Source organism: Chelonia mydas, unplaced genomic scaffold (assembly GCF_015237465.2).
Source record: "Chelonia mydas isolate rCheMyd1 unplaced genomic scaffold, rCheMyd1.pri.v2 scaffold_65_arrow_ctg1, whole genome shotgun sequence".
NCBI classification, from domain to species: domain Eukaryota; kingdom Metazoa; phylum Chordata; order Testudines; family Cheloniidae; genus Chelonia; species Chelonia mydas.
The window spans coordinates 11,432-23,848 of NW_025111274.1; positions in this window are offsets into that span (position 1 = coordinate 11,432).

Below are 12,417 nucleotides of genomic sequence, written 5' to 3' on the forward strand. Positions count from 1 at the left end.
CCCCCCCCCCCGCCACAGCAAAAACAAACCCCCAACAAGCACCACAAGACAAACTCCCCCTCAGACTCCCCTGTTTACAGCCCTGTTTGCTGGCTCCTGTGCCACGGCCTGACTGGCTGGCTCCCTTCATAGGACCCTGAGTCAGAGAAGCCCCGGCCCCGAATCAGGGCTCAGCTTCTCCCCCAGCACAAAGCCCCGACAAGCCTCGACACATACACATAATACCAATACACAACCAAATACCAACACCTTCTCCTCCACACCATTCACAGCTGTTGGTGGGTCTTGGGGAAACCCTGCTGTTCCCCCCCAGCAGCCTCCGCTCCCGGCGACGCCGGCCCATTCTCCGGGCAGCGGGGCGACGAGCCCGGCTGGCCCCGGGGCTCTGTGCGGCGCGGCCCGGCGGCCGGACCTGGGGCAGCTGCCCCCAGCCCCCGGGGCTCCAGGCAGCACGGTCAGGGGGCAGGGAGCGGGGGAGGGGTGGGGTAGAGGGCAGGGGAGTTCGGGAGGGGGTCAGGGGCTGGGGGGCGGATGGGGTCGGGGCGGTGAGAGGGCGGGGAACAGGGGGTTGAATGAGGCAGGAGGTCCCGGGGCAGTCAGGGAGAAGGGGCGGTTGGATGGGGCAGAGGGTCCGGGGGCCAAGCAGGAAGGAGAGGGGGGGTTGGATGGGGCAAGAGTTCTGGGGGGCCCCTCAAGGAACAGAGGGGTTGGATAGGGCCGGAGGCCCGGGGCGGCCGTCAGGGGGCAAGAAGCGGGGATCGGATGGGGGAGGGAGCCAGGCCATGCCTTGCTGTTTGAGGAGGCCCAGCCTCCTCTAACTGGCCCTCTGTACAATTTCTGAAACCCGATCCGGCATCAGGCCAAAAGTTTCCTGCCCCCGGCTTAGGGCCTGATTTCTGCAAAGACCCATTGGGAGTGTGTGAACATTGCCCCATTTCTGAAACTGGAAACAACCCCCTGGACAGGGCTGGGAAAACAGAGCAGAGCACTGGAGCCTGAACCCCCTCGTCAGAGACTGCGATGAAATCATCTCAGGCATTGGCATCATGACAGCAGGATTATCTGGCTGTGTCGACTCTCTCCTCAGGCCCTATGTGACCAGCACCCCTAGCCAATGCCTGAGATGACGGGGCGTCCAGGATTTCCAGGTTTATGGATCTTGGGTAGCAGATAGAAGACCCCTGGTCGGGGTTCCAGGGGCGTGTCTGTGCAGATTTGTTCTTGTGCTTTTTCAGGGAGTTTCTTGAGCAGAGGGTGCAGTTTCTCTTGGTAACCCTGAGTGGGATCAGAGGGGAATGGGCTGGAGAATGTGGAGTTGGAGAGCTGCCGAGCAGCCTCTTGTTCATATTCCAACCTATTCATGAAGACGACAGCACCTCCTTTGTCAGCCTTTTTGATTCGGATGTCAGAGTTGTTCCTGAGGCTGTGGACGGTGTTGTGTTCTGCACGGCTGAGGTTATGGGCCAAGTGATGCTGCTTTTCGACCACTTCAGCCCGTGCTTGTCGGCTGAAGCACTCAAGTTGAAGTCCAGTTTGCTGTTTCGACCTTCAGGCAGAATCCTTCTTTTTGTCGTGTTGGTCGGAAGGTCTCTGTGGATTAGTGTGTTGTTCAGAGGTGTGTTGGAAATATTCCTTCCGTCGGAGACGTGGAAAGTCGCATTCCAGGTCACCGCAGAACTGTATCATGTTGGTGGGGGTGGAGGGGCAGAAGGAGAGGCCACACAAGACACCCACTTCCTGGACACTACAGTGTTAATAAGCGATGGTCACCTAAACACCACCCTATCCTGGACCGCTATACTTACCTACATGCCTCCAGCTTTCCTCCAGACCACATCACACTATCCATTGTCTACATCTAAGCTCTAAGATACAACCGCATTTGCTCCAATCCCTCAGACAGTGACAAACATCTCCAGGATCTCTATCAAGCATTCTTCAAACTACAATCCCCACCTGCTGAAAGGAAGAATACCCAGAAGTCACCTACTCCAGGACAGGCCCAACAAAGAAAGGAACAGAACGCCACCAGCCGTCAGCTTCAGCCCCCAACTAAAAGATCTCCAGGGCAGGATCAAGGATCTACAATCTATTCTGAAGGACGATCCCTCACTCTCACAGATCTTGGGAGATAGGCCAGTCCTCACTTACAGACAGCCCCCCAACCTGAAGCAAATACTCACCAGCAACCACACAACAAAAACACTAACCCAGGAACCTATCCTTGCAACAAACCCATTGCCAACTCTGTCCACATATCTAGTCTAGGGACACCATCCTAGGACCTAATCACATCAGCCCCACCATCAAATGTACCCAAATACCTTTGTTAGTCGCTAAGGTGCCAGAACTACTCCTCGTTTTGTTTTTGTTTTTTGCTGATACAGACTAACACGGCTCCCACTCTGAACTAAATGATTGCATCTCTCCCCACAATAGATCTAGAAGCACAAAGAACACCCTGGAGACCAGGCCTTTAAACGTTAGGAAACATCAGAGTTAAGGTGATGTGTACATACTTCGCGCAGTGCTGTTCTGCATGTGTGTTATGATACAGACTCACAGGTGTGGCCTTGGGGTCAATTCCCTGCCCCCCACAGCATCAATTTCCTCCAGACTCCCAAGGGAAGTGGTGCTTCCTCCATCCCTTGATGAGATGCCTTTCTCGAGTCTGCTTTGGTCCAAAACTCACTACTGCGCCATACAGGAGGCCTGTGATGTGTAGGGGGGCCAGATGAGATGATCTAACAGTCTCTTCTGGCCTTCAAGTCTCCAAATCTCTGCAAAACCGAGTGCGGCACATTGAGCATCCTCTGATGGTTCCACGTGTGGCCTGCGTGAACCCTTGCACGACCACTGAGTGTGTGGGGGTGACCCAGGGGGAGCAGCTCAAACACGCACAGGAGCCGGCTCGGGGCAGGACATGAGCGCTGTAGGGCAGGGGTGGGGGTGGCAGTGACATCACAAGGGCCTTTTGCAGCACTCAGCTGATTGGCGAAAGGAGGTTGGGAGGCGGTGACCTCACAGAGAGTCCACGACAACGGCCAGGGAGGACAGGCTGCAGGGCAGGGGGATCTCAGAGACCCCCGGGGCTTTGCTGCAGGGAGTCTCCTTCTTGAGGTGTCTCCTTGAGGACTGAGAGAGAATTGCGAGAGCGGAGCGGGGCCGGGCAGGGTGAACTCGGTCTCTGGGCGGCGCGTGGGGCCGGTGTGGACGGGAGGGAAGAGGGCGGCAGGGCCGAGGGCGAGATTCCCAGCCCCCGTCGAGCGCTGTGGAGCGAGGGCTCCGGCTCGGCTCTCGCAGCAGCTCTGGCGAGGAATGGTGCCGGAGCTCTCGCCGGAGGGGAACACGGCAGGAGGGGCCTGAGCCGCTTGGGCCTCTTTCCAAGGAGGAGGAACCAGGCCTCCGCTCTCTGCCCTCTGTAGACCTGGCTGCGAGGTCAGTGCTTCCAGTTCCTCGTCCGCACTCGCTGTCGTCCTCCTCACCGGCCGTGGGCGTCCTCGCTGGGGACGGGGCTCGGGGGGGTTAAGCCTGGGGAGGGGCCAGAGTCTCCTGAGCAGAGTGACTCTGTGGGGTGCCGTTAGAAAAGGGGCTTTTTGGTTGTGATGCTCAAGGTGTAACGGGAGGAGAGTGGAGGGCGGATCCCTGCCGTGTGGGAGAGGCAAACAGAGGAGCCTACGAGACGTTGTCGACTGAGATGGTAACTTACTTGTTTTTTCACCTTGTGCTCGGTTTAGTACCAAGGAAAAAGAAGTCAAGCCTCAGAGTCTACTGCCCTCATGCGACGGAAAGTGAGTGAGAGCAGCGAGCCTGTGACCGTTGGTGAGGCCAGGCAAGAGCCCTCCATCTGGGAGCCGAGCAATCGCCAGTCTCGATGAGGTAAGTGTCTGGTTTGGTGAGGACTCTGCTTACGCCCCACCTGAGTCCGGGTAGGGAAGCCCCGTAAATTAGAGTTCGGTTTGTAAGAAAAGGTTTCTGATCAGCTGTGGTTACGAGGGAGAAAACATCCCCATTTTCAGAAGCTGCTTGTTTCTCTGGTCAGGAACGGTGTCTCCTCCGCAGCAGAAGGTTGGATCCAAGAGGATGACTCCAGGTGGTGAGTGGCTTGCCCTGCTCTCCTGTTTCTCTGTCTTCTCTCGTGTGTTCGCCAACTCTCTCTCTCTCTTCTCTCCTCTTCTCTCCTGGTGCATTCCCACAGGTGAGGTCTCGGGAGCCATGGAAAAGTCGGAGCGGACGAAAATCATGCAGGGCAGTAGAAAGGCTTCTGAAAGTACCTGAAGAGACAAAGGAAATGAGAAGGGGGAAGTCCAGACTAAGACAGGAGTCTAGTCTGTAAAGAGAAACAACGGGAAGTCTAAGCTACAGAAACTCTTCAAGATGCCAAAAGACATTTAGGATGGGAAATTACTTCTTGAATCCAGTCTCTTTAAGATCTTAGGCATAGTATGCGTGTGTATTTGTATTTGCTTAGTAATCTGCCTTCTTCTGTTTGCTATCCCTTATAATCACTGAAAATCTACCTTTTCTAGTGAAACTATTTTTTGTTTATTATTATTATTATTAAACTCAGTTTGTGCAACTGGTGCTCCGTGAGGAAATGCTTTGTGTGTTACTCCAAGGGGCCGCCCGGTTTCACTCTTGCTCCATGAGGGAAATGATTTGAGCATGACCTGAATTGGCCACCCAGTGTCACTGTTGGTCCAGGAGGGAAATGATTTGTGCATTACCCTGAGTGGCCACCGAGTGTCACTGTTGCTCCATGAGGGAAATTGTTGGTGCATTACCCTGAGTGGTGTGAAGGAAAAGTTAGCATATGTGACTCCATTTTGGTTTGGGGCCCACCATTGTCTAAAAGCAAGCACATCATGCACCAGGAGGAGTGTTTCTTAGATACTGCATTCCTGTGAAAATCCTCCGCCCCCCCCCTTGTCTCCAGCCTGTTTTATCTCCCGGTTTCTGTTCTTTGTCTGTTCCTAACTCCCTGCCTCCTGGCCTTGATGTGGGCCTCCCATCCTGATAAGAAAAGTTACTGGTGCATTGCTTTAGGACCATGCAATGTAGCTGAAGTCATGGTTTAGCGCGGGGAATGTACCTAGCAGGGATAGGTGGTAGGTAAGGGAAGGGTTTGTCTATTTGCTAAGGTTTCCGATGCACGAGGGCAACGTGCTTTGCTGAAAGGTCTATAATCTTTGTATAACCTGCATGCGGGGTCCCCTCCTGATGAGCAGGGGGGCACCACGCTCGAGCGTAATAAACTTAGTCTTTTTGGGAACCCTGCCATTGTGGACTTCGTTCGTGTGCCTCAGCCTAGACTCGACCTGTGCGGGACCAATCGGGTGTCATTCGCAGCAGTTCCTGTGCGTGACCTATCGGGTATAATTCGCAGCAGCTTGTGTGCGTGACCTGTCAGGTATAATTCGTAACAGTGGCCACCCACTCTCACTGTTGCTCTGTGAGGGAAATGGTTTGTGCATTATCTGGATTGACCACCTGGTGTCACTGTTGCTCCGTGACGGAAGTGCTTTGTGCATTACCCTGTGTGGCCACCCAAGACAACACACACATCACACACAAAACATCACACACACAAAACAAGACAGACGACACTGACACACACACACACCATGACACCGACACACACACACAGAACACGTCACACATACAGAAACACGTCTCTCACACACACACAACACAGGACACCGAAACACACAAAAAAATGACACAAAAAAACCAGCACACAACACGACACACAAAAATCACACACAACACCGACACACACACATACACACACACACACACAAGAGATGAGGCAAAAACGGCAGACAACGTGACACAGAATCACACACGAAACCGACACACAAAATATGACACACAAAATGGCACACAACATGACACACACACACAACACGATGCACAAAACATCGCACACAAAATATCACACACACACACAACACGACACACACTCAGATAACACGACACACGACACCGACACACACACAGACAACATGACACACGACACCGACACACGACACACAAAAAGGCACACGACACGAGACACAAAAATCTCACACAACACATGACACCGACACACACAACATGCACACAAAACGGCACACAACACGGCACATGCACAAAACACGGCATACAACAGGGCACACACACACTCAACATGGACCACAACACGCACACATAAACACGTCTCACACACACAAAACGACACACAAGTCACACACACAACACGTCACACGACACATGCAACACGACACACACAACACGTCACACAGCAGAAGGTTTCATCGAGGAGGAGGATGTCCCGGGGTCCCCGGGCGATGCTCTGGAACTGCTCCCCAGGAAGCCAGGCAGGACTCTGGGGAAGTCTCCTCTCGGGGAGCAGCCTGTCTGCAGGACACACAGCTCCCCCGGCTCCACCTTCCTGGCTCTGACCTCGGAGCCTTCAGCCTCCTCTGCCCCTCCCTGCGCTTCCCACAGCCAGTCCGCCCAGGCGGGGTCCTGGGGGAGCCAGAGGGTCCTGCCCCCCAACTCCGCAGTCAGACGGGACTCTCAGCCAGCCAGGAAAACAGAGCTTTATTAGACGACAGGGACATGGTCTAACACAGAGCTTGTAGGTGCAGAGAACAGGACCCCTCAGCCGGGTCCATTTTGGGGGGCAGTGAGCCAGACAACCCCGTCTGCCCTTCACTCCATGTCTCCAGCCAGCCCCCAACTGAAACTCCCCCCAGCCCCTCCTCCTCTGGGCTTTGTCCCTGTCCCCGGCCAGGAGGGCACCGGATTCCTTTGTTCTCCAACCCTTTAGCTCTCACCTTGCAGGGGGGAAGGGCCCAGGGCATCAGGTGCCAGGAAAGAGGGTGTCGGCCATTCTCTGTGTCCAGACCCCTGCACACACCTGCCCTCCAGAGCTCTGCAACGATCATACACCCTTATCCCACCCCCTAGATCCTTACGAACTGCCTAGGGGAAACTGAGGCACCCCCACACGATTCAGAGGAAACATGAAGTCCCGCTTCATCACAGATGACTCCAGGAGGTGAGTTGCTTGCTATCCTACCATGTTTTTCTCTGTCTCTCCTCTAGTATGTTGGCCATCACACACACTCTGTCTCTGTCTCTGTCTCTGTCTCTCTCTCTCTGTCCTTGCCTTTCCCTGTGCTGTCTCCCTTCACAGGACACGGGCAGGCACGCTAGGTGTGCATCCCCGCAGGCTATGTCTTGGAAGCCAAGAAGCAGTAGGAGGGGACGAAAATCATGCAGGGCAGTGGGTGCGAGAGTGGAGTGGTGACTGTCGGTGTTAACTCCGTCTCTGTTCCTCGAGTGGGGCCGATGTAGATGGGATGAAAGAGTGAGGCAGGGCTGAGGGCAAGATTTCCAGCACCCATCGAGCTTTGTGGAGTGATGGCTCATGCTTGGCTTTTGCAGCTGCTTTCGCAGAGGAATTGTCCAGGAGCCCTAGCCAGAGGAGAATATGGCAGGAGTGGACCTGAGCAGCTTGGACATCCTTCTAAGCAGACGTGAAGAGTCGTCAGCTTTCTGCCTCCCGCATAACTGGCTGTGAGTAAGCGGTCAGTGCTTTCAATTCCTCATCTGTACTCCCTGTAGTACTCTTCCCAGGCCGTGGGCTTCCTTGTTGAGTACGAGGCTCTGGGATTAAGGCTGAGGAAGGGACCGGAGTCTCCTGAGCAAAGTGATGATTTTGGGTGCCGTTCCAATGGGCGCCTTCTAGTTGCAGTTGTAAAGTAGTAACGGGAGATGGGTTGAGGGCGGAGCCGTGGGATACGGGAAATGTGAAATGAAGAGACTACACGACATTGCAGACGGAGATGGTAATTTTTTTTGTTTTTCCCCCACTCTGCTGGCTTTAGTACGAAGGAAAAAGAAGTCAAGCCTCAGAGTCTACTGCCCTCATGCGATGGAAAGTGAGTGAGAGCAGCGAGCCTGTGACCGTTGGTGATGCCAGGCAAGAGCCCTCCATCTGGGAGCCGAGCAAGCGCCAGTCTTGGTGAGATAAGTGTCTGGTTTGGTGAGGGCTCTCTTCACGCCCCACCTGAGTCCAGGTAGAAAAGCCCTGTAAATTAGGGTTCGGTTTGTAAGAAAAGGTTCCTGATCAGCTGTGGTTACGAGGGAGAAAACATCCCCATTTTCAGAAGCTGCTCATTTCTCTGGTCAAGAACGGTGTCTCCTCCGCAGCAGAAGGTTGGATCCAAGAGGATGACTCCAGGTGGTGAGTGGCTTGCCTTGCTCTCATGTTTCTCTGTCTTCTCTCGTGTGTTCGCCAGCTCTCTCTCTCTCTCTCTCTCTCTCCTCTCCTCTCCTCTCCTGGTGCCGACGATGACCAGGCCCTGGGTGCCTGGGCCCCAGTGCCCTGCCTGTGCTCCATCTCTTCCTGTATCTGCCTCGCCCCTTCTCCCAGCCCACACTGCCCACCGCTGCCTGGATGAGTTCCCCCTCTCCTCCACTGCACCCCCTTCTGTGGGGTCCCTGCCACTCACCGTCTGCCTCCTCTCCTCCACCCCCTCCCCCGCTTCCCCACGGGTCACTCCTGCGGCCGGTTTTCTTCACCATTTTCGTGCATGATCTGGAGGATGGGATGGATTGCACCCGCAGCAAGTTCGCAGATGACACTAAGCTGGGGGGAGAGGGAGATACGCTGGAGGGTCGGGATAGGGTTCAGAGTGACCCAGACAAATTAGAGGATTGGGCCAAAAGAAATCTGATGAGCTTCAGCAAGGACAAGTGCTGAGCCCTGCACTTAGGAGAGAAGAATCCCATGCACTGCCCCAAGTATGCCATGTCCCCGCCCCTAACCGACCCTCCCGGAGCATCCTCAATTCCATGAAACAGCTGTTCTGGGGTGGGCAGGAAGTGCTGGGAAGGAGAGTGGGGAGTTGCTCAGTGGGGCCGCAGGCGGGCGAGACGCACTGTGGGGAGGGCAGAGCTTGGCTGCCACTGGGTGCTAAGCACCCACTAATATTTCCTCCTGGGTGATCCAGGCCCGGAGCACCCATGCAGTCGGTTCCTATGATCCCCCTCCCCCAAATCAAAATGCCGAGAGATCTGGGGGAGTCTCTCAGTCTTGTTCATGTTACTAACTTTTCTGGGGGTGTGTCTCTCTGGGTGGGGTCTGTGTGTGTTTACGCACAAGCTGATTGCGATGTCACGGATGCCAACAGCAAAGAGTGTTCGGCGTCAGCATTCTTGCCCTGCCCTCAGTCTGCCAACTGGCTTGGTTGACAACGGCTGGTGAGCCAAGGAGCTGCTGAGAGACGCGGACCATCCCTCTGTCAACAACTTCTTGAATCAGCTATTTCCACAGGTGTTTGAGGAACAAAAGGATGAGTTTTTACAGAAGGTAATTCCCAGATTCTTTCCCTGCTCATTAGATCGCACACGACAGGTCGGTGCCTCCTTCTCCTCGGGACGGGTGGGGGCTGGTGTGGCAACAGGCAGGTCTCAGCGTTCCGATTTGATTTGAATGTGGCCGTCTCTCAGGTCACCTCCTGCTTCGCCTGTCAGGTTCTTTGGAGGCAGATTTAGATGATTTTATCTTTCAGCAGACTAGTCGGGGGGAATTTCCAGGGATAGAACCAAAAGGGAAGATAACAAAACTCGTGTAGAAGTTAGATTGATATCTCCATCAATAGTATTTCCCTTGGAGTTGCCCCTAATGCACTCCTTGCCTTCAAGTTGGGAATAGAAACCCTTTGTCTCCTGTCATGACTGCCAAAGAAATGTGTATTGAGAGAATATCGATCTCAGAATTTACATGATTGAAATGCACATAAATGAGCTCAAATAATGCAGAAGAAATGAATCTTAAGATATTGAAAGTGATACAGCTCCACTCCCATCCCCTGGCTGTCATCTTGGTAGTTCTCTCAGAAAGAATCTCACAGCGATAGATCTCAAAACTCTCTACAAATTCTACTCTACCCCCTTGGGCTATAGAAAAGAGATGTGTCGATCCCCCCCGCCCCGCAATTCCTTTCCAGGAAAGGGGTTTCAATCAACTGTCGCCTACATTTGTCATGGGTCTCGCTGTGATTTCTTTGTCCTTGTTTTGGAGGCCTAACTTCTGACTGGATGTTGGAAATAATATGGGTCATTCTTCATTTCAAGTTGACTGATTCTTTCCCCCATGCTAATACATTCCAGATTGTCAAATAGTTGAGAAGAAGTCAACATATTTGCAGCTGCTAATTCATCCTTCCAGACCCTCAAACCCTCGAGATGACAATCTTTTCTTCCTTTTCCTGGCTTCTCTGGGAACAGAGCTTTCTTGGTTTTCAGCTTGGCCCGATCTGTTCCCAGAGTCCCAACATTCTGTGCACAAAGGAGTGGGGTTAAGAAGGAAGCATTTTTGCAACTAAGCCCAGGCAATGAGCAAAGAACATAGAAACGGACCTTTTGCTCTTTCTATCCCTAGCCTCTGTTTGCCAGGTGCCAGGAATGAGCAACAGGAATGGATCACTTGATGATTCCCTGTTCATTCCTTCTGGGGCACTCAGCACTGGCTACTGTCAGAAGACAGAGTACTGGGCTAAATGGACCTTTGGTTTGACCCAGTCTGGGTGGTCTTGTGTTGCTTATCTTCTTGGTTGCAGCAACCAGTCCTGGCTATTAGAGGAGCAGATGGCTTCAAAAGACCACTCTCGTGGATCTGGGAATCCTGGGCAAACTAATTCCCTTCTTTTCGAGAAGGACAGAAAAACCCATTTCCTCCTTCTTTCTATTCCAGGCTTCGTTCCTTTTTCCAAAGACTCGCCTCTCGGGAGCACAGAGAGATCCATGTGCACAAAGTGCTCGTCCAACCTGCAGCCATTGAGGCATGCTCTGGCCTCAGCCCCCAAGAACAGGCCTTGCCAGAGAAGCCCCAGGGAAGAAAATGCTCATGGACCATCCTGTCAGGCATGAAAAGACTCTGTGTCTGTTGCCAATCCCACAGCGTGATGGCAGAGAGCAGTGAGGAGAGAACAGCTTCCTCTCCAAGAAGGTGGACGCACTTGTCCCTGAAGAAGAAAGCAGCTGAGACCCAGGTGGAGGCAGAGGAGGTGAAGCTGCAGGAGACGACAGACAAAGACGAAGTGGATCTTACAGGTGAGATGGTTCAATCCACATGGTTGGCGAGGAGCATGTGAGGAACACTCACACCAGTCACTCGACAAGCCTTCGACATCAGGGCCGTCTCATGGGACAGTGATGGGCACCTCCGGCTCTGGAATCCATTTAGAGGGTGGCAGAGGTCCATGGCTGAGGTGGGGAGAGCTGACAATGTCAGGTCACCCCCCTCTGGGGATCTGGCACGGTGGGGTGGGGACTACTAACATTGTTCCAGGCTGGAAGGAGAAGAGAGAGGCTGGACGTTGGAGGAAATCATTTCTTTTCTCCTGGATTGGGTCCCTTTCCTCAGGAAAATGCTCCAGAGGTCTCAGCAGGTCCCAGCTGGGAACCGTACCAGAGCTGAGTCATTCCTTCTTGGGGGGTTCAATGCAAAAGGAGGCCAGGTGCCCATCACTGACAGGAAAGGGGTGCAAGGGGAGGGGAAGAGTAGACGACACCATTGAAAAGAAACTGGCCCCGAGGGAAGAGGAAGCCTTGTGTGGTCAAAGCCCCCAGCTAGGAGTCAGGAGAGCGGAGTTCTCTGCTGAGCTCTGCCAACAACCTTCAGTCTGACCCTGGGCAATTCGCTTCAGGGCTCTGGGCCCAACTTCCATCCTCTGTAAACCAGGGGGAAGACGTGGAAAAGCAAAATGTTAAGAATGTTTCTTTCTGCTGCAGGGACGAAGAAGGAGCCGTCTGACACGAAGGGGAAGTGGGAAAAAGGAAGCCCAGAAGAGCAGGAAGAAGAGCGCACTCCCAGCCCCTCATTAACAAGCAGCTCCCATATGACGATGGTAATGATGCTGTGTGGCCGTGCTCATGGAAAGCATCCCTTGCTGTGTGTAGGAATATCTCCCAGGGGCTGAAAAGAAACACTCGTCAAGGGTGATCAACTCCAGCCAGTCTTTATCTGGGTTGCTTGAACGAGGCCCGCTTTGACAAAGGGGTTTAGGCACCTAAAGAAGTCCAGAGGTGCTTTGTGGGATTGGCAGAAGTGCCTGACTCAGGTGCCCGATTCTGATGCACTTTCTATGGCACACAGGCACGGCTGAAAATCAGAGCAGGCCCATCCCTGCCCTGGTCGGGGGAACCCACATATCTCCTGGCTGTGGGGTTCTGGCCCATCTCGTGGCACCAGGACCACTTCGAGACACAGAGAAAAGGAGTCTGCTCTAGAGCCTTAGCTAACAGCCTCTTGGCTTTTCGCTCCTGTGGTCAAGGCTCCTGCGGTCGAGGCTCCTGCACTAAGCTCCAGAGGTCCCAGTTTCCCTCCCGCCTGCCAACATCTGGGCTCTGTCCGAGTTA